The sequence below is a fragment of the Polistes dominula genome, unplaced genomic scaffold, assembly GCF_049000335.1.
Source record: "Polistes dominula isolate Pdom_NZ unplaced genomic scaffold, Pdom_raw_medaka contig_82, whole genome shotgun sequence".
Taxonomy (NCBI): Eukaryota; Metazoa; Arthropoda; class Insecta; order Hymenoptera; family Vespidae; genus Polistes; species Polistes dominula.
In genome coordinates this window covers 5,296,466-5,316,071 of record NW_028301046.1, presented here as the reverse complement: position 1 = coordinate 5,316,071, position 19,606 = coordinate 5,296,466, and the positions used below count along the sequence as shown (strand labels likewise).

The window sequence follows — 19,606 nt, the reverse complement described above, 5'->3', positions numbered from 1 at the left end:
TTATGAAGCGCAAAAATTCACAAAGTCGAGTTTCCTACACCGGGAATACACTTTTTTTCCGTGAAAATATTGTACAACGGAAGAAAAAAATAGAAAGGGAGGAAAGAAACAATGATTTTATAAACACAAATAAGATTATTCAAATTTCGATTAAATTTTATTGGCAATACATTAAAGAACGTGTTGATCAATTTTTTTTTATTTGCGAACTATTATGAAATTTCACTTTTCTTTTCTTTACAAAAAATAAAAATAAAATAAATATTTAACCAATTAATAAAAGGTAATAATAGCCCCGAAGGTTAATTAATATCAATTAAAGCATGTTTGTGATCCAAGATCTTCGGTAATAACAATTTGCTTGCTAGGAACATCGGATTATGGCAGATATCTGAGATCGAAAACGACGCCTTAACTGCTTTTCATTCTCTCTCTCTCTCTCTCTCGCTTTATCGTTTATCGAACAGAGCGAGAATACGAAGTACAGCAATTAAATGGAATTTCGTTATACAACGCGAGCAGAATCATTCCCTTCTGGTTTCACCCCAATCTTCGTTTGTCTGGACGCGTGCTTTGCCCTTAGCAAAGCACTGTGGGAAGTTTTGCTTGTGCAGTACTATCCTAGATTTCTCTCTATTTAGAAACGAACTACATGTATAAATGTCTATGTATGAGTTCATGTATATATACATATATACTTACTTATGTATATAATTTTCGACTTGATTTATACGTCCGGAAACGTGTGATATATTTTCTCAATTATTTTATTTGTTAACAATCGTATAATTGTTAAACATATGTTTTTCTTTTTTTCAAAATTCATACCATCTCCTACATCAAACAATCAAAATAACATCGATATTGAATTAATCGATTAATATCAACATTTGTAACATTTCTTTAGAAAATTTCTAGTATACAGAAGTGTAGATCGAATTTCTAAACGATACAACGATTATTCAAAAGCTTCTAAACGTTTGATCGATTCGAAGAATCCTTTCCTATAGGATTTAAGATGGAATATCGTCGACGACCGTCCCAGTTGCTTTTCCATTCGGATTTTATGGAATCCTGATAAGTTGACTTCCATGTCTATCGACATACTTATTACCTCTAGAGAATTAGCTCGAGTAAGAGTTTTCGTCGCTTGGGAAATAGTCCTGGTGATGTTCGATATCTGACTGCATATTTGGAGTTCCTTGAATTCACAAGTATGTATCTAACTTTTTACATACACAAATACATACACACATACCTATACATATATATATATATATATATATATATATATATATATATATATATAACGTGTGTCAGTTATCTAAATTTGTGCAAAATTGGTGGACAGTTTTCTCATTGGAGATTTGGAGACACGACCTGGCAAGTTTTCGTAACATTTTGGCACGGTCTATCGAGACGTATGACTTTTTAGGTAAAAGCATAAATAAAGAAAGTGAAATAGAAAATGGAGGTTGAGGAGGGAAATGGAGTGAAAGGGTGAAAGGGAAAAACAAAACGAGCGGGAGGAAGGATGTACGCGTAAGTAAACGAGTCCTAGCTAGGGTTTGGTAGGATTGGTAGAAACAGAGTGAGAGAGAGAGAAAGATAGTAGATATTGGAAGTGAAGCAGAGAAGTGTGTAGTAGTAGTTAGTCCAGGATCGTGGTATAATTCTGCAGGTTGTCCGGACTCGACATAACTAACATCGCTCTCCCTACGATTCCATAGAGCCCTGGACGTGGGCGTTCGCGTTGCGAAAGCCATTACCGTCCAAAGCAGTAACGCCAACCGCGTCTCCCTTTCCCGCCCATTCCCTTCCCTTCCCTTTTCGAGTTCTCTCGATCCGTCTCTTTCTGCGCCTGTACTACTACGCTTGAGACACCGATGGGGCCTTTACATAACGAGAAACCAGTTCCATGCACCATGTCATATGTATTTGTATATCCTACCTACCTATATATATATATATATATATGGATATGTATACATGTATGTATGTATCTTCTCTCTCTCTTTATCTATCATTTTCCATATGTATTACGCGATCCTGAACTAGATTCCCGTGAAAAGGCACTTTTGCTTCAGTCGAATGAAGTATTCTCTCTCTTCAAAGTCCTTACCAAGCTTTCTCTCTTTCTCTCTCTTTTTCTGACCCACAGAAAAGAAAAGAGAGATCCTCCTGTCTTTCCTTATATTTTTTCTTTTCTTTTTCATTTTATTTTTCATCGATTTTCTCATCGAATACTTTAAACTCATTTCAACTTTATGTTATACCCCAGTGATAACAGTGAACATTCAATAACAACGTTTTTATACTTATTCAATAAAAGAGAAATAAATCGTTGTCGTCATTTTGGTTTGAATATTAGAATAGAATCTTGGTAAGTTCTTTAGAAGAAACTATACACCTTACCGTTTAAAACGGTGTTATATACGACGGTTGTCGCACGTATTGCAATTCGATAGTCATGGTTCGTACGTGCAACGTTCGAGATATGAAATTTCTCCAATACCTTTGATGTTGCAGCTATTGGTATATCTACTGTAGATGGGTAGGTATCAAAATACGTAGGGCGTTAACGTTTCTCATTTCTCGTATCGCGAAATGAGGTAGGGAACGCGATTCCGGAAGCGTGATTTTGGTTTTGGCCGCTTCATTGGCGGCATGCTTCCGTTTTCGAAATACGCGGTTCGACCTACCCTGCTGAACTTCATTATACCTTCCGCATTGTCTACCAGTGTATCTGTGTGTGTGTGTGTGTTTATCATCCTACATATTGCAAACTCGTGCACGTTGTTTCCTCTCTTCTCTCGGATTGATTCACGAATAATTAGTGTTAATTGTTACGCGCCGTACATGAATCATTTGTGTGATCACCTTATTAGGGTTTTACTAATAGGGAAAATATTTCGAGAATGTATGAAATTATTTTCATTAGCGTGTCAATTTAAATCGCTTTGTATGGAAAGAAAAAGTTTTATGGAGAGAGAGAGAGAGAACATCGTACGCGTGCGAGATTAAATATATTTTATTAAAAAGATTCGTTTGATACGTTTGTTCCTTACTTTGTCTTTTTCTTTTATATATTATTTTGTTTTCTTCTCTTTTTTTAACACGTTCACGCCGACGTTGATTTTTGTGTTCTTCCCTGTGGGGTGGCACGCGTATTCATGCTTTTCTCCATTCAGCGACACTGCTTTTTCCGTCTCTTTCTTATTTTTCTGTTTTTAATTAATATACGTTAAATTTCTATTATTTAAATTTCCAACTATACGGCGCAATATTTTTTAATTAGTTTTTTCGTCGCATGATAAAAGAGTAGAGCATGAGTCCACCAATGGTACACAAGCGGCAAGCGTGATCGTGTTAATTTCCTTTTGTGTTCATAGTTCTTAACGTAACGAAAAAAAAACGAAAAGATGTTTACGTAAGTAGAGTCATTGAAAAAATTTTTAATTAAAAACGAACTCAAACAAACTTATTTATAAATATTAGTTTTGTGTACAATCTCGTAACGCGACAAACCTGTAACGCAATATTTCCTCTTTCCCCTGTTTTCATATAAGGAATTTTCAATTAGTTTTCTCACAAATTCAAGCGTTCTATTCGTGTTATGCAGAATTTCACAGAAATCCACGACAGATTTATAAATTTCGTTAATATTCAGCTCGCAACGATTCACGGTAATACGATTATCCGTCATACGATGGACGAATGAAAATCGCTTCGTCGTTTCGAGATGGCATTGGTTTACAACATTCTCTATAGAATCGAATGCAGCGCGTATCGAACTTTATACGTTAATCTTTCCACGACGAAATAGCATGTACCCGACATTCCTTCGATTGGTAGGTACGAACGACGACGACGACGACGACATCGTAATTTCGGAGAATTCATCGTGGGGGAAAAACTTTTTCTTCCATTCCTCATCTCCTCATTCTCCACAACGCCACCTCTTTCAACTCAACGGAGAAGGTCTCTCTTCAACCAGACCCATCGAATGGTTCGATGGAAAAGTTAACGTCAACTTTTCCTGGCGGACCTCTCCTCTCTTTCCGAGGAAAATCGACAGATGGTGAGAGTAGAATGAGAAGGAGAGGAATGAGGAGGAGGAGGAGGAGGAGGAAGAAATTTCTATCTACGAGGTGAGGATCCTTTGTAATGTATTCTAGCCTTCGGCCTGTGTCGGACCACGTGTTGCTATACGAGCCACTTGTGACAGCTGCGTTTATCGCGAGTCCCAGGTACTCTGAGAGTTTTCTGTTCTTTGCCTACTTCGAAACGGCTGCTGGATAGTTTTGTACTTTGCGTTATGCTAAACCACATCTTCGAAGAAAGAAAAAGAGGGATAGAGAAAGAGAGAGAAAAAGGAAAGAAGAGGATGGAAAGAGTCGAGTTTGGATGAGAGGAGGAGGAGAAGAAGATGGCTGGGACCAAATGTTGAATGTAAAACAGTTTATGCGACGGTTCTGCCACGGTGGGTTTAAATTTGCAACGCTTATGAGAGAACCAAGGGCAGCAGCAGCAGCAGCAGCCAACTAGTCGACGTTGGCTCGCCATCCGGCGCGAATCTCTTGCCACTTTTACTTGTCGTAGCTTTTAAAAGTCCGCTTATGTGTGAGAGAAATCTAACTTTCCCGACGATGAACCGCAAACCGGACACGTTATATTATTTCATAGTTTGCCCAGAGAGAAATAAAATCTACAATAAAGAATTACGTAGAACTTTTGTTTTTACCCGATAATCGTGCTCCTCATTAAGGTTCCATTTTCATCGTGAATTATTTCTTTTAAATATTATACTAATTTCCTTTTTTATTCATCCATTAAAACATTATTTCCATTTAGAGCTTTTCTCTTTAATAATCTATTTATTTTCAAAATAATCTCGCGAGAAAATCGAAAGGCACGTGAAATTTGGAAACATCGAACCTTCGAAAAGAAGAATAAAAAGAAAAATAATACTCTACAAACTTTGTAGCTAGTAGAAGATCTAGGAGAAATTTATTCGGAACGTCGTTTTTCTCGTCGTCGTACCAGCAACGCGCGGAGCGCGGTTGGTGCATTGTTGTACGCCCGAGGGGGTGAAATAAATTCCACCTCCTTTTTTTTCCTCTTTACTCTACCTTCTCCACGTTTTCATCGGTGGCTCAGAGTAAAACGTTCTAAGGGAGAAACGAAAGTTTCCGCCGTAAAAAGCCATTGGGGGAGCGGATTTTCAGTCGGTACGAGCAAACTTGTTGCTTATATACGTCGACTTCTGGAAGGTTTGGAAACATTCCAAAGCCTATACGTCGTTTATAGTTCGACAACCACGAGAACGTTTCGAACAACCAATATGAAATAGAAGAAAATTGGAGTAACATACGTACACTGGATTTAGGACTATTTGCAATGCATACAACTTATTATCTATATACATATTAACCGATATTCCCTCCTATGTTTCTACGTTCATGCGTAAAATTAATCCTCATCCTTAGGTAATTTTGTCCGATCTAGTGTCCCAATATTTGATTTACTCGATTGCATGTGGAACGTTCGAGTGAATTGGAAATTTATCACTCTCTCTATCTTTATCTCTCTCTTTCTCTCTATCTCTTCGTATATCCCTATTATGTGTCAACACGATCGCGCCTACGTTCATTTTCATTCAAACGATCATTATACCCGTTACGCTTCGTTAGATTTTAATTACAAATTTACCGTTGCCTTTTGTTTTTAATCGAAAAAATACTTCATTCGGAATAATTTATTTATTTTTTTTTAAATATAAAATGGCATTTATAATATCGTCTTAGTTAATCAGTCATACAGGTGTTCGTTACGATTATCATCGAAGATCGGTAATATGTAATCGGAGCAACATGGAACATGCTCTAGTCAAAACAAAGATGCCCATAGAGATTTCAATAATGATCTCCTGGAGTATGTTACACCAAGGTGTCGTGAGAATAATTACTCTTTCTCTCTCTATCTATCTATCTACCTTGCTTTATCGTTTTCTCATTCTCTCTCTCTCTTTCTCTCTCTCCCTGTGTTGCCTTAGCGTCATCCGCTTTGCGGTTCGCTCAAAGCCTTTCCCTGCCTGTTATATACGCACTGACACTATTTCGCACCCTTCGCAGTGGTTTGATGCCGTGTCACTTCAACCATCTCGTTGGCCCCTAACCATAAACCGAGAGACGCGATTAGCTGCCTTCTACCCAGTCTCAACCCCTACCTTCAATCCCTCCCTCCCTTTTCCTCTCTCTCTCTCATTCTGTCACGAAATTACCTTGAAATTAAAACTACAGGTGTGTTAAGCAATTGCGAACAATTCAAGTTTTAATTTCATCTACTTTACTTTTTTGTTTATTGTTTGTTTTTTCTCCTATACTTTTTCAGTCGAATCGATTTTCCGATATATACAAATAAATTAACGTGCCAAATTAGGGTGCTATTATTCCTAAAATAATTATCGATTTCACAGTTCACAATTATGATTATGTGTTAATAACGAAACTCAATTGCAAGATATAAAAATTTACATTGTGTTTATTTTCTTGTTTAGTTCTACTCGGTTCGCTTGGAATTTGTTTCTTTGTTTTTATCTTTATCTTTATCTTTATATAATATTTGTAACATTATCGCATTTATTTTTTAGTTCATTCGAAAGTCAAAAATAAATCAGAATAAGGACGAGAGGAGAATATAATCAAGATAAACTTTTTGTTTGGATATTTCTTTACGGACAAACATTAAAAAAAAAAAAAAAAGAAAGAAGGATGTTGTAAATAACGTGTAAAATTTTTATCAAAGATAGATGAAAAGAGATAGAAAAACACACACCTTCATATACAAAGAGGAAACAAATACGCAACGCAACGTACAACAACGTACTTCTTCTTCCAGGTAGTTTGTTTTTTTGTTGTTCTCTTTCTTATCGCATAAAACGGTGTTTTGTTGCTTGCAACTAGTAAATCTCGAATGCATCGTACGCGTTTTATAAAGGCGTCCATGTTTCAACGAGTCGACACGATACAAGGAAATGCGCGCGCGTATGATACAAAACTGGGCTCAAGCTTTTAATTAAAATCGTGCAGGCAGCTTTAACGATCGATTTCCCCGTCCTAACCGCAAACGGAAATTGTTCTTTTTCTTTTCCTATCTATTTTCTTTCATCATTCTTCCTTTATTTCTTTCCCCCACCTCCTTTTTTTTTTCTTTCTTTTATTTTTGTTACACTCGTCGTTATCTTCATAACCCTTAAATCGTCGACGATGGCCGACTTATGACGGGAACCGATCATTTTCTCCTATTTTTTTTCTCTTTTCAGATTCATTCTCTCTCTTTCTTTTTCTTTCTATTTTTCTGTTTCTCTTTTTCTATTCATCTTTAATTCTTTTGTTTAAAAAAACAAAACAAAAATTGCAATATTTTTACGCTACGATGTCATTGACGTCGTCCATCGGATTTAGTTTTTAATTTAGATGAAATAAAATTTGCAGGATTTTCTCTCTCTTTCTCTCTTTGCGATTTTGTACTCCGCGCATTCGTGAACCTTTCAAATTTTAATCGCACCACCTGCGGGGGTTTACTATTTTATAGCCGACGAATCCTTTAAAAAGTTCGATTTGATGATTTATCAAAGTACATATACATATGTACATATATACGTACGTACATATGTATGTACTAGCGGGTGATCCAAAAGTCACAGACCATTATGAGAAGTGATGAAGAAGACATTTTAAAAAGATCTCACTACTGTCAAGAACAAAACGGTGATTTAGATTGATGGATTATAATTTACAAGACTCATTGAAAATAATTTCCAAGAAATATATTTATTGTTTGTACAATAATAAGTGTAAATTTTTATTAGATAAAAATGTTATTCTAATTTGTGAATGGTCTTTTGGGCCACCCTCTATATACATACATACATACATACATGTATACGTACGTACGTACATACATGTGCCGTATACTTTTATATTTAAATTTAAAATAGGGAATATTGTAGATACGTAAATTAAATACGTTAACGGAGTTGATAAATAATATAAGTATCGTTGTGTGGTAGATTTCTGATAATACATCGCGTGAAACGGTTCATTGCTACGAAGATTAAGCGAAAGTAAAATATGATAACGTTCTCGTGTATCCTGTCCTCTCCTCCCACCTTCCCTTCCCCTTCTTTCCCCCAAATCGATATAATCAAAAGATTTATCGATTAAAAGCACCGTATCGAGCGTGAGAATGTCGACGAACGATCGAACCTGTACGAGACATGGAGTAAAAATATTACTTCAATGGGAAACTATCGAAATGGATCGTATACATATTGATATATATATATACACATATATACCGTAGGCATATATAGATAGATATATTTAACGGCTTTCATAAATGAGTGACTGTATGAACAATTTTGTTCAGCTAGATATTTTTCTTTCTTTTCATTCTTTTTTACGTTTTTGTTACTCGTTTTAAAAAAGATATACAAAAAATACAAAAAACGAAAAAGAAGAAAAAGAAAGAAAAATCTGATAGCACGATAATCCGACGAGAAGTATATTCGTCGATGGGTAACACAGTGGATTCGTAAGCTCGTCAACGAATAAAAGCATCGATCAGATCGTAAAATTCGCAAGAAGGAAATCGTCGAATATAAATTTTACCCCATGTGATTTTTCGTTCTCTTATTATCTGAAATCGTTGGGAGGGTGAGAGAGATATTGTTCGTTCGAAAAAAAAACGCGAGAAAAGTTATTTAAAATATTCATATGGAGAAAAACGATAGATCGAAACACTCGAGGGGGAAGGAGAGGGTTGAGGGAGTTCATGAATTTATCTTGCGAATCAGGGGTTGGAAAATCAACGATGATCTTGAGAATAAGGTAGGGAAAAAAAGGAAGAAAATAAGATGCCGTTAGACGATTTGTTTCCAATTTACAAGATTGCTTTACCGCTAGCTGCGTCATTCCAAGAATTTCCATTTGCTTGACAAGCCGACATCTTGCGACATCGTAGAAAAAAAGGGGAGAAAATGGGAAGAAAAGGGGAAAAAGAGATAAAGAGAGTATATAAAGACAAGAAACGTTTTATGAGCTAGTTTAACACCTACCAATCGGATCCAGGCACGAGATTTTGAATAAATTAGCATTTAACCAAGCGCGTGCATTCTCACGAATTCCAGTTTTTATCTATTCGCGTGGAGATAAGATTACTTTCGTACTCTCGTTTAATCTAACAATCAGCAACAAAAACTAAGATAGAAAAAGGGAGAGAAAGAGAGAGAGAGAGAGAGAGAGAGAGGAAAAATCTTGTTTCACTTTTAAGATCTTCTAGTTGTAAAATATTTGACCGTTGACAAAAGTTTCGTGAGACTCGTTTTCAAGAGTCGATTCACCGACAAGTACCTTTTTTCCTTTTTATTATCTCTTTTTACCTTCCGATCCTCGTTCCTTGGCACCTTTAACGATCCACGTACGATAAGTCCTATTGAAACTTTTCAAAGTGGATACTTTTGCTTCGCAATAACGCTATGACAACGAAGCAAGGAGAAACATTTCTTCTTGAAAAACTTTTATCTCCTACGCTCGAAGAATAATTTCTCGTTACTGATTCACGAGAGAAATTGGATAAAAGAAATATTTTCATTGTCCAAAAAAAAAAAAAAACAGAAAAAAAACCTACAGTGTCGATTGATTAAGAATAATAAAGAACGAACGAAAAAGAATAAATCAAGTGTTGGCTCATCTATGAATATTACAAAATATTGAAGAAATAAATTTTCTCAGAGATATATAAACTTAGAAATATAGGCTAAACGGTGGGAATGAACTAAAACTGGAAGAAGAAAAGGAATATTTATATATTAAATATACGATTCCAAGAACAGGAAGATAAAGTGCGTTTCGAAGTGCACGTTTTGTGTTCTCCGGGAAGTTTGAACGGAAAGAACAGGCAAAGAGTGGAACAGTAGGAAGTGGGTGGGAGGAATAAGAGGAGGAGGAGGAGGAGGAGTAGGAGGAGTAGGAAGAGGAAGAAGAAGCTGAACGTAGGCCGGGAGTTTGTTCTTGAAAGGGTGCAAGCTGCATTTCAAACAGGACCTAACTCCTTACTCTTCGAGATCCTTACTCGGGTATTAAGTCTACGTTGGTTTCGCCATCATGACTCCTTCGTCATTGCTTTTTTTTCTATTTCTCTTCCTCTCTCTCTCTCTCTCTCTTTTTCTTTCTTTTTTTCTTTCACTTTTTTTGGTTCTATTTGTCACCGTTTCCTTTTATTATGGTTCTCGTTATTTCCATAAAATTCTTTTAATTGTCAAAACTTGCGTCGTGTTATTTCACTAAAAGACGTTATGAAATCGTGTCGTGGCTCGCAAATGTTACAATAAAGAAAAAGAAGAAAAATGAGTCGTGGTAACGAAACGCGCGGTCGCATGTTCGAACTTTCACTCGTCAGAGACTAAACTCGAGTGATAGTGGAGATTCATTCATTCATTTATTTTCTCTACTACCACTCGATGATTTTATTCTCGGATTGAATAAAAATTCATTCTTTCCAATTAGCGATATGGCGATTTTTATCGAACAATTTATGCTTTTTATAACAACCCCAAACACACATGATGCATACACACAAACATGTAGGTAAATGTACACACGACGACAACGTTGACCTTTTTTATACTGGATAACGAAGTAAAAGAGATTCATGGAAATAAAATATTTGCGACAATTGTTAAAGCTTTTGTCAATTTGTCGTTAACGTTACGCGCCGATTTGATATTTTTTCAATCGTATTTCAATACAACATAATTTCTAATGAAAAAACAAATGACTGATTGATTTCGATTTTCTCAAAATCACTTCATGTAATTATTTCTTCAAAAGATTTTCTCCAAATATTTCAAACGACGTGATGATAGAAGAATTTCAAGAATATAAATGAGAAACGATGACAAGATGCTAAGCATTGAAAGAATTCAAAGACTATTCGAAGAATCTTCAAAGAATTATTGAAGATAGTCAAACAACGTTTGTCATATAACACGCGGACTTTCTTTGTCTTTTCAAAAATAAAGATTATCTTCTTCGATATTCGACACTTTTGTAAGAGTATCTCAAAATTCTAAACGGCGAATCGATATACGGTAGTATCAAGTGAAAGACTTTGAAGAATTCGAGTTAATGACATTAAGTGTATCTTCTATACCAACAAACGTTTCTAAAAGATATCACAACCCGAGTAATTACGAAGAGCTTAAACAGTTTAACCAGATTAAAATTACATTTAAACAAGAAAAGAAACAAAAAATGAAAAAGAAAAAAGAAAGAAATTAAAAAAGGTATTCTTTTAGGAAAAATAAATAATAATAAAATGTATATATGTGTATGTGTGTATGTGTGTGTGTGTCACATTTCAATCGGCTAGATATTTTTCTATTTCAAAGCAAACGAACGAACGAACGAACGAACGAAACGAACGAAACGAACGTAGAGATTTTCTAGTGAAATCAAATCCTCGACAAAAAGTCGAAGTATTTGAAAGAACGAAACGATCAGAAAGAACCATCATTAAAGCTCCTTTGAACTTTCGAGCGTAAATCTTGCGAACGATGCACCGGCACTGTAGAATAGTATTTCACAACGTTTCTGGAAAAGGCCGAACATCCTTCGAATTTAGTAGGCGTAGTATAGAGTGAGGGTGTAGACGTTTCCGGGACATCCGATCGAGAGTCTAGGTAGGAATAAAAAGCTAATCTCATTCCCAAGCCCAGTTTGGGACCAACCTTTCGACAAAGCTTTCGCTTTCTCGTTTCTTCCCCTTTCCACAATTCCGTCGAAAAAACTTTCAGCTAGAGATAACTTTGATGGTCCTAGTAGTATCGGTAGATGTACGTCGATACTTTTCTACTATATCCGGGTTTTTTCTTCTCTTCCACGAAACTTCCGATAAACTATTTCACGATCAAATTCACGTAACACACGTGTAGTTTCACCGAATAAGAACGTGTGTTCTGACACTCGTAGAAGAAGAACTATTCCCTTTCGTTCCTTCTATTTTTTATGTTTTCTTTCTACTTCCTTTGTTTATTTTGTTCTTATGGAACGAACAACGTTCAAAGATAGAAGCAAGTGAAAAGAGAACAAGAAAGTAAAAAAATAGGTCGATAAGGTGTGTATTATTATTCGTATATTCTTCCTTTTCTTATTTCTTCACATCGACTAATCACTATAGATGTAGAAAATATTAGTCGAAGGATAAAGTAATCAAATAAATAAAAATAATCAGAAAGAGAAAAATCTTTCAAACACAATTACCACACACACAAAATACTATTTTACGTGAAAGTTGACAAACTTTTAAGCGTGAAACACTCGCGGTGATTTAAGAAGACAAACTCGCACTTATTTTATTTTCCCGCCAGTACGGTGACCGGGGGGTTAGAAACATTTCCGGTTTCCCCTGTTAGAGAGCGAGACGGTACTGAAACGTTCGCGAGATTCCTCTACGAGAGGTGCCACCCTCGGCAACGGGGCTGTGGCCCGATCGCGCCTGCGTTACGCTCCTGCGCGCGTATAACTTCGCCATTTTATCTCTCTCTCTCTCTCTTTCTCTCTATCTTTCTCTTTTGTATCGTACAACAGCCTTGCCAGAGCGACGAGTGTCGCTAACGTTTGTCATTAGAATATTTTTCCATGTGTTTACTTTAAATTCTTCTAATTACCGTCCTCCTCACCACTCTTTATACTTCTCTCCACCCCCTAACAAAACCCTCTTCTTCCCATATCCAATTAATGTTACGCGCAACGGCCACGTTGATTCAATCCCCGATGTCACATTTTCCTCACCTCGAAATACAAAACATTCCTCTCTGTTCTAACGTTTTATATCGTTAACTATTTTCATTAATTTCTACTAAAATAATTTTTTTCTAAAGCTTTCCATATAACAATCTTGAGTTTATCGTGATTATCAAAGGAATTCTTCATAGTATGGATTAAAAATTTGGACTATTTGTTTAACGTTAAATTTGATTGAATACCGTTTAACTTTTTTGTTTTTCTTTCTTTTTTATGTTCATTTTTAATTCATTCTAATGGTTTTGCGTATGCTAAAGAAGGAAAAATGAAATTAATGTTACGCGTGTGGTACGAAAATTGAAAGAAAAAAAGCGAGCAAAAAATGAAGGGTCCAACAAGTTTTGAAACGAATTCCTCGAGACAGCACAGCTTCGGGATACGAGTTTCACCCTGATGATGGTTTTTTGTGAAACAAGGTAAAACTCTGTCATTTCCATATCTTTATTTCTCAAACTCGCTTAGTATTATATTTCACGCTTATATACAAGCGTATATTGTACATATGTACGTATTTAAATTGTTACATATTTTCTTATTTATGATATGTACTGAAACGTTAATCTTTTGTAGTACGGGTTATGGTAAAAGCTCTCGTTTTGCATAATTCTTTGCAATCGAAAAAATATTATCCCGTTAAAAATTTTTCTCTATATTTTTCTTTAATAAGGAAAAAAAAATCGAAAATGAACGTTCAAATAAAAGATAGAATAATTGAAAATAAGGTAAAGATAATATTTATCGATAAATTCCAATATTATATTAAATAAAATTAAATATTAAACTCTAACGAACGTTATTATTATTAATTAACGTTGATACACACCTACCGTAATAATTTTTACTAAATGAATATTTATAAGTCAATCAAATTCGTAGTTAATTTCGATCCAGTAATAAAAATATATTTTACGAATTTTTAATTAAAAAACCGTCCAACGAATTCAATTAACAAATAATATGATTATTAATACAATTGAAACGAACGTAATAAGAAGAATAATCCGAGGGGTTTTATTTTTTTATGTACAAATCATTCTTTATTAAATAATATATGTTTAAATATAATAATGCTTAGTCTCTCTTTTCCCTTTTTCTTATTTTTACAAAAAATAATTTACGTCCGGTGAGCTTTTAAAGGTTATCCTGTCAACTTGAACAGTGACCTTCTTTTTATCATCCATTTTATATTTTCATTCTATCTCTTGGAAGCATAAAAATAAAAAAAGAGGAAGAAAAAGAATGTAGAAAATTAGAGCAATTACGAGGACGCGCGATAATTCTTTTAATCTTTCTCTTTCTCTCGCCCTTAAAATCTTCGCCCTTAGTTTGTCGGTCTCTCGTTGATTTAACGAAACGCAAAGAGAAAAGATGACAGTGCAACAAACGCGTGGGACTCGTTTAAGAAATGATATCGAGCTTATTTTTACTGTTTTTCTTTCTTCTGTCTCTTTTCATTTTTTTGTTTCTCTTTTCTTCCCTTTTTATCGCGAGTCCTATGGGGTTCTAAGTGCTTATATGTAAACGTTTTCTGTATGTGAATATCGTAGGACATTGTTTCTCGTTAATTAAACGTCTTGTTGTTTATTAAAAGATCAAGTTGGTAAAAGGGGTCGGTCAGATGTAACCGAATGAAACAATCGGAAAAGTGTGTTTGACAAAGAAGAGATTGCCGATGACCCATATAACCCTTTCAATTCTATTATTAGGATTTACTTAATGGGCTTTTTTAAAATTTATATTCAAAGCAAGTTTAACTAAAATAGACATTGTCTTTATTTTCATATTATTTTCTATTTTTGATATGCTTTAAATATCTATGTAAAAATTATTTTGCTTTGTTTTCTACGTTCAAAATACATTGTAAATCTATATATAGACACACATTTATAATCTTTAATATTTAATATAATATATTTCTACGTAAACTTAAGGATAAAACTGATCCTAAGATCTTTTTGATATTATTTTATATAATAGATAAACTACATCATTAATTTTTCAATTAAATCTATTGATCATTAAAAGGATTAATAGAACATTGAAAATATATGAATATAGTTTCCAATTAAATAATAATTAAGTAACAACAACAACTCGAGTTTTGACAAAGTCGGGGATCAATTTGAAACAATAAGGGTCGATTAATTATTATTCTTGTTATTTACCGTGACAGATTCCATATGGGAGAAAGCAAACCATAGGAGACACACTACCACCGTACGATGAGGTCGAAGTCAACGGAGACTAGAAGCAACAACGAGGAACAGGTTCTGTAGGAACTGCATTCAAGAGCGAGGAGTGGATGGAACGGTTGACCTCTGCGGACGACGGAGCCGTCATGCGAGTCATTAACATAACAAACGCATAATAATAGCTTGTAGGCATTACTGTTACCGCTACGTCGACTCTCGGGACGTTGGAGAATCAAGTCGCTTACACTAACCTTTGTATTTATGTACGTATCCAAGTATACATATGTTATACTAAGTAAGGTTGGTGGATTTCTCAGAGAACAGGCTACTACATTGCACGTTCTCCAGCGATTTCAACCCCTCAACCCTCACCCCTCGAGGAGTGCACGAGTTTGTTTATATTTCCAATAACAAAATTTTACTAGTAATTATACGAAGTTGAAAGTAAAAATTACAAGAAAAAGAAGAAAATGGAAAAAATGTCGAAAGGTTAAGAAGGTAATATAAAGAGAAAAAAAATCTAAGTATATGTTTAAAAGAAGGGGGAAAAAAAAGGAAAAATTAAAAACAAATACAAAATGCGAGATTCGTCGTCATGTGACGACGAGTTCGTCTGAAACTAACAGCAAATCAAACGCCATTAATAGTTTGTAATACACAGAGATCTTTGATTTATGATTCATCAGTTGGTAGGAAAAACGAGTTAAGAAAAATCGATTCGAATTTGGAACGAATTACCATCTGGTGAAGTGTGAAATTACGCGCGATCCTTGCCGACTACCACTACTACCATCACCACCAACATCGTTTTCTTTCTTTTTTCTTTAACTCTTTTCCCTTTTTTTTCACCCTATGTAACCTATTTTTACATTGAACCGCAAGAATATCGAAGAGTTACTCTTTATTTTCTTTCACGTTATACAATAATATAAGCTTTTTTTCATGACTTATTCAAAATTTTCAATTGCTTCTAGATTTTCTTCAAGTTTTAAGTGAAGCCAGCTACCAACAACCACGAGGTCTACGAAATTTACCTTTTCTATTCTATATCTTTCTTTTTATTTATTTTTTCTTTAAAAAAAAAAAATAAAATAAAATAAAAAGAAAAAAGGAAACCTTTTAGAATATGTTAATACACATGAAAGCATATGAAGCGTATAGAAAACGCGTGTAGGAGTGGGGATAAAAGATCCATGTAGAAACTTGAAGTAAACTGTGCCGGTATTACACTGTAAGTGCATCCATCGAGTTGGTTACGCACGCTATTCTTCATAGTGCGTTCATGCAATCGTTTAACGTATATATATGTATGGGTATATGAATGTACTCTTATCTGATAATACGTAAAACGATAGAAAAGAACATTTAAAGCATCTTCACGTTGAACAGCATCCATTGCTGGGTGCTGCTTATGCTCCTGGCCTCTAGAGTGCATTCTGCGAAAGTGAGAAAAACATAGTAGAGGAGAAATAAGGTTGGAGGTTAATAGGCGAACGGGCATGCGCGCGGGAGCGCATGGTCTCCGACCAACAGGGAGAAAAAGATTTATCGTCCTCGAAAAATCCATAATACCGACAAAGTTAAAGTATATTGAATGCTGAATAATTGAATTCGCCTGCTTTGTGAATACCGTTTTTATTATTATTAGTATGGAATATATATTTCTTTTTACAGAGAATTTTAATGGAATCGTAAAACCATACGAATTTTCTTGTAACTATAGTTAAACGTATTTAGATAGAAACACGATCGAAAAAACAACAAAATATTCAATTGCGATTTCAACGTAACTTGAATGTTACGATCATTTGTTGTCTTTTTTACCTATCAACATTTACTGGTAGAACGATTTATTTCCATACAGGGTAATATTAAAGAGATATTATATAATTGAAAGATGTAAGCTACTCATCGAGAGTTGTTTTTTCATTAGTTCATTTTGAATCACTCTTTTCGAATCACTTGTATTTTTTAAAACACAGTATCTCGAAATATGACACCGGTTCGTAAGAATCGTTTATCATTGATTCGTTCTAAAAAATTGACGACTTGATTTTTTCTTTTCATTTTCTCTTTTTTTCGTTTTAGTTTGTCTAGAATTTAATAAAACAAAGTAGAAATACAAAGATTTAAAAAGAGATTTCACTCGTGGAAGAATTAAATTTTTCAAAGAAATTATACGCTTGTGTTATATGATTTCTGATCGAGTTGCTATTACGGTTTATGTATACGAAAGAGTTCAAGAAAAAATGAAAAAACGAATAACACACACATACACACACACACACACACACACACACATATATTATCTCTCTTTCCCTTTATTTTTTTGAAGAGAATTATTTGAAAAACCACGAGAGAGAGAGAGAGAGAGAGAGAGAGAGAGAAAAGAGAGAAAGAGGGAGAGTATCGTTGCGTTGAAAATTGTGCGAAGGTAGTAACGTTTAATCTTTTCTTCAGTTTTGCTTCTCAAAGCTATAGAAGTTTCCCTTTGGTGGATGCAAAAACGCGAGAAAGTTACGACGATCTCAAAGGGAATCCATGAGACATGAACGAGGAGAAAGGGAACGAGATTCGGTAAAGTTCGCGGAGCTTAAAAACTTTTATGATCGACGTTAAGAGAGGACGCTACGTAAAGATATTAATCTCTTTTCTTTTTTTCTTTTTTTTCTTTTTTTAGTCATCCCAGGATCGTTTACCACGATAATATAATCGTTGGGTTAGAGAGTATACCTAAGTATAATTAACGTTGACATAGTCAAAAGATCATATGCAGCCGAGTTATACTGCAACGTGACGATGACTTTGTCAATAAATTTTCTTCTTCGCGTTGAAGGGGAGAAGTCGGAGGGCGGTAAGAGAAGAAGGAAGAGAGGGAAAATGTGTCTTCGATCGAATATCACGTAATATGATATTTTGTTAAAATAAAACCCCGATCGATCGATAAATGCAAAAAAAAAAAAAAATAGAAGAAGAAATTAAAGAAGAAAATAACGAACGATGAAGTTTATCGATTAACGCGATGGTAAGAACTTCGTCGTCGATGATGGTGATGGTGGTGGTGGTGGTGGTGATGGCGTAAAGACGTTTCGAAAAGCTTATTTTGTTACGTTCTTAACGAAGAAGAGTTAGAGGAGGAGCAAGAGGAGAAACTCGTTTCGAATGAACGCCTGGTAATTCCATCGGATTTGAAGGCGGCTTAACGATATTGGGCTAGCCTACTTTCTCGAAGCGCATTAATTCGCCGGCTACTATGAAAGTGCAACGAGGAACTATGGATAGGAAAGGAGATGCTAGAAATAGCTTGATAAGGAGAAGAGATAGATAGATACACCCTTCCTTCCTTCGTTCTTTCGTTTTTTCGTTCGTTCGTTCGTTCGTTCGTTCGTTCGTTCGTCACGGTAACGCGTTTATAGAGAATTTTTCTTTTATCGAATTTCCGAAAGTGTCTTACGTTTTTAAAACGCGTTTATTTTTCTCTCTTTATACTCTTTTTTTCTTTTTTACTCTGACCTACTTACAAATGACGTCTCGAAAAGATTTAGATCGATTCTTTTGAAAAAATAAAAAGAAAAAAAAACTACAAAACACATTACATCCATTTCTCTGTTACTTTATTTATAAACGATTTCGTTACGTGTTTCTACTTTCTACTCTTATATATATAAGTATATGTAAAAGTGAAATATCGAGAACGAAAAACGATTCGACTTTGATCGATGATCAAACCGATCTTTCCGACAAATGACCTGTTTATTTCCAAAGCAAATTTCATGATAAATCACGTGACTGAGTGATTGAGAAGGAAAGTATATGTAACATTTTTAACAATAATTGCAGATAAATGTATAACTACGAATTATACATACTACATTTTGTTTTTATCGAATTCCCATAATGTCTTGTTACCTGATAACAGTTATTTTACATCTACTTATACAAATTCTTTTTCATTTCAGAATTATAGAAATATATTTGAAACATTATTAATAAAATCTTAATAAATTTACTCGAATATCCATTTAGTTAAATTGTATACAAAATTTATTCATTATTTATAATAATGAACAAATTTTGAAGTAAATTTTCTCAGAAAATGTTGAAAGTAAGTTAATAGCTCTTTCTTCTTCAGTTAGACAATTGTATTTACGATTCCGATTTATTTATTTTTTTAAAGCCATCACCAAAAACGAAATTTGACTTACTATGCTTCGAAATAAAATACGACACAAATTTATATTACAAGTAAAGTGAATAGAATTGTCGATTTGTTCAAAAATATCGACGACGAAATGCATAAGCGAAAATCATTGGGTGGTGTCCGACAGAAGGGTGAAAAGCGATTTCGTAGGGGTACGATCGGTCATACGGTTTGGGAAAATCGCATTAACGTGGAGTTAACATCCGCGATATCGGTGGTTTCGGATCACCGGCCAATTATCGCAACCCGCCGGCAAGCAACGACGAATCGGCGCCGAAATCGACGTAGCCTGTACGAATTTCGTTCTCTACCCACCTCCTCTTCCTCTTCCTCTTCCAAACTAA

General features: G+C 34.7%; 1 protein-coding gene and 1 long non-coding RNA gene across 2 annotated transcripts in view; one reads left to right on the top strand and one right to left on the bottom strand.

Moving 5' to 3' along the window:
- Window positions 1–19,606, bottom strand: part of LOC107074580 (uncharacterized) — a 384,592-nt gene that overhangs the window by 138,057 nt on the left and 226,929 nt on the right. The window lies entirely within an intron of this gene.
- Window positions 12,631–18,996, top strand: LOC107074582 (uncharacterized). Its single transcript, XR_016177482.1, has 4 exons — window positions 12,631–13,285; window positions 15,043–15,559; window positions 16,036–17,638; window positions 17,742–18,996. It is a non-coding gene; the product is annotated as an uncharacterized LOC107074582 (long non-coding RNA).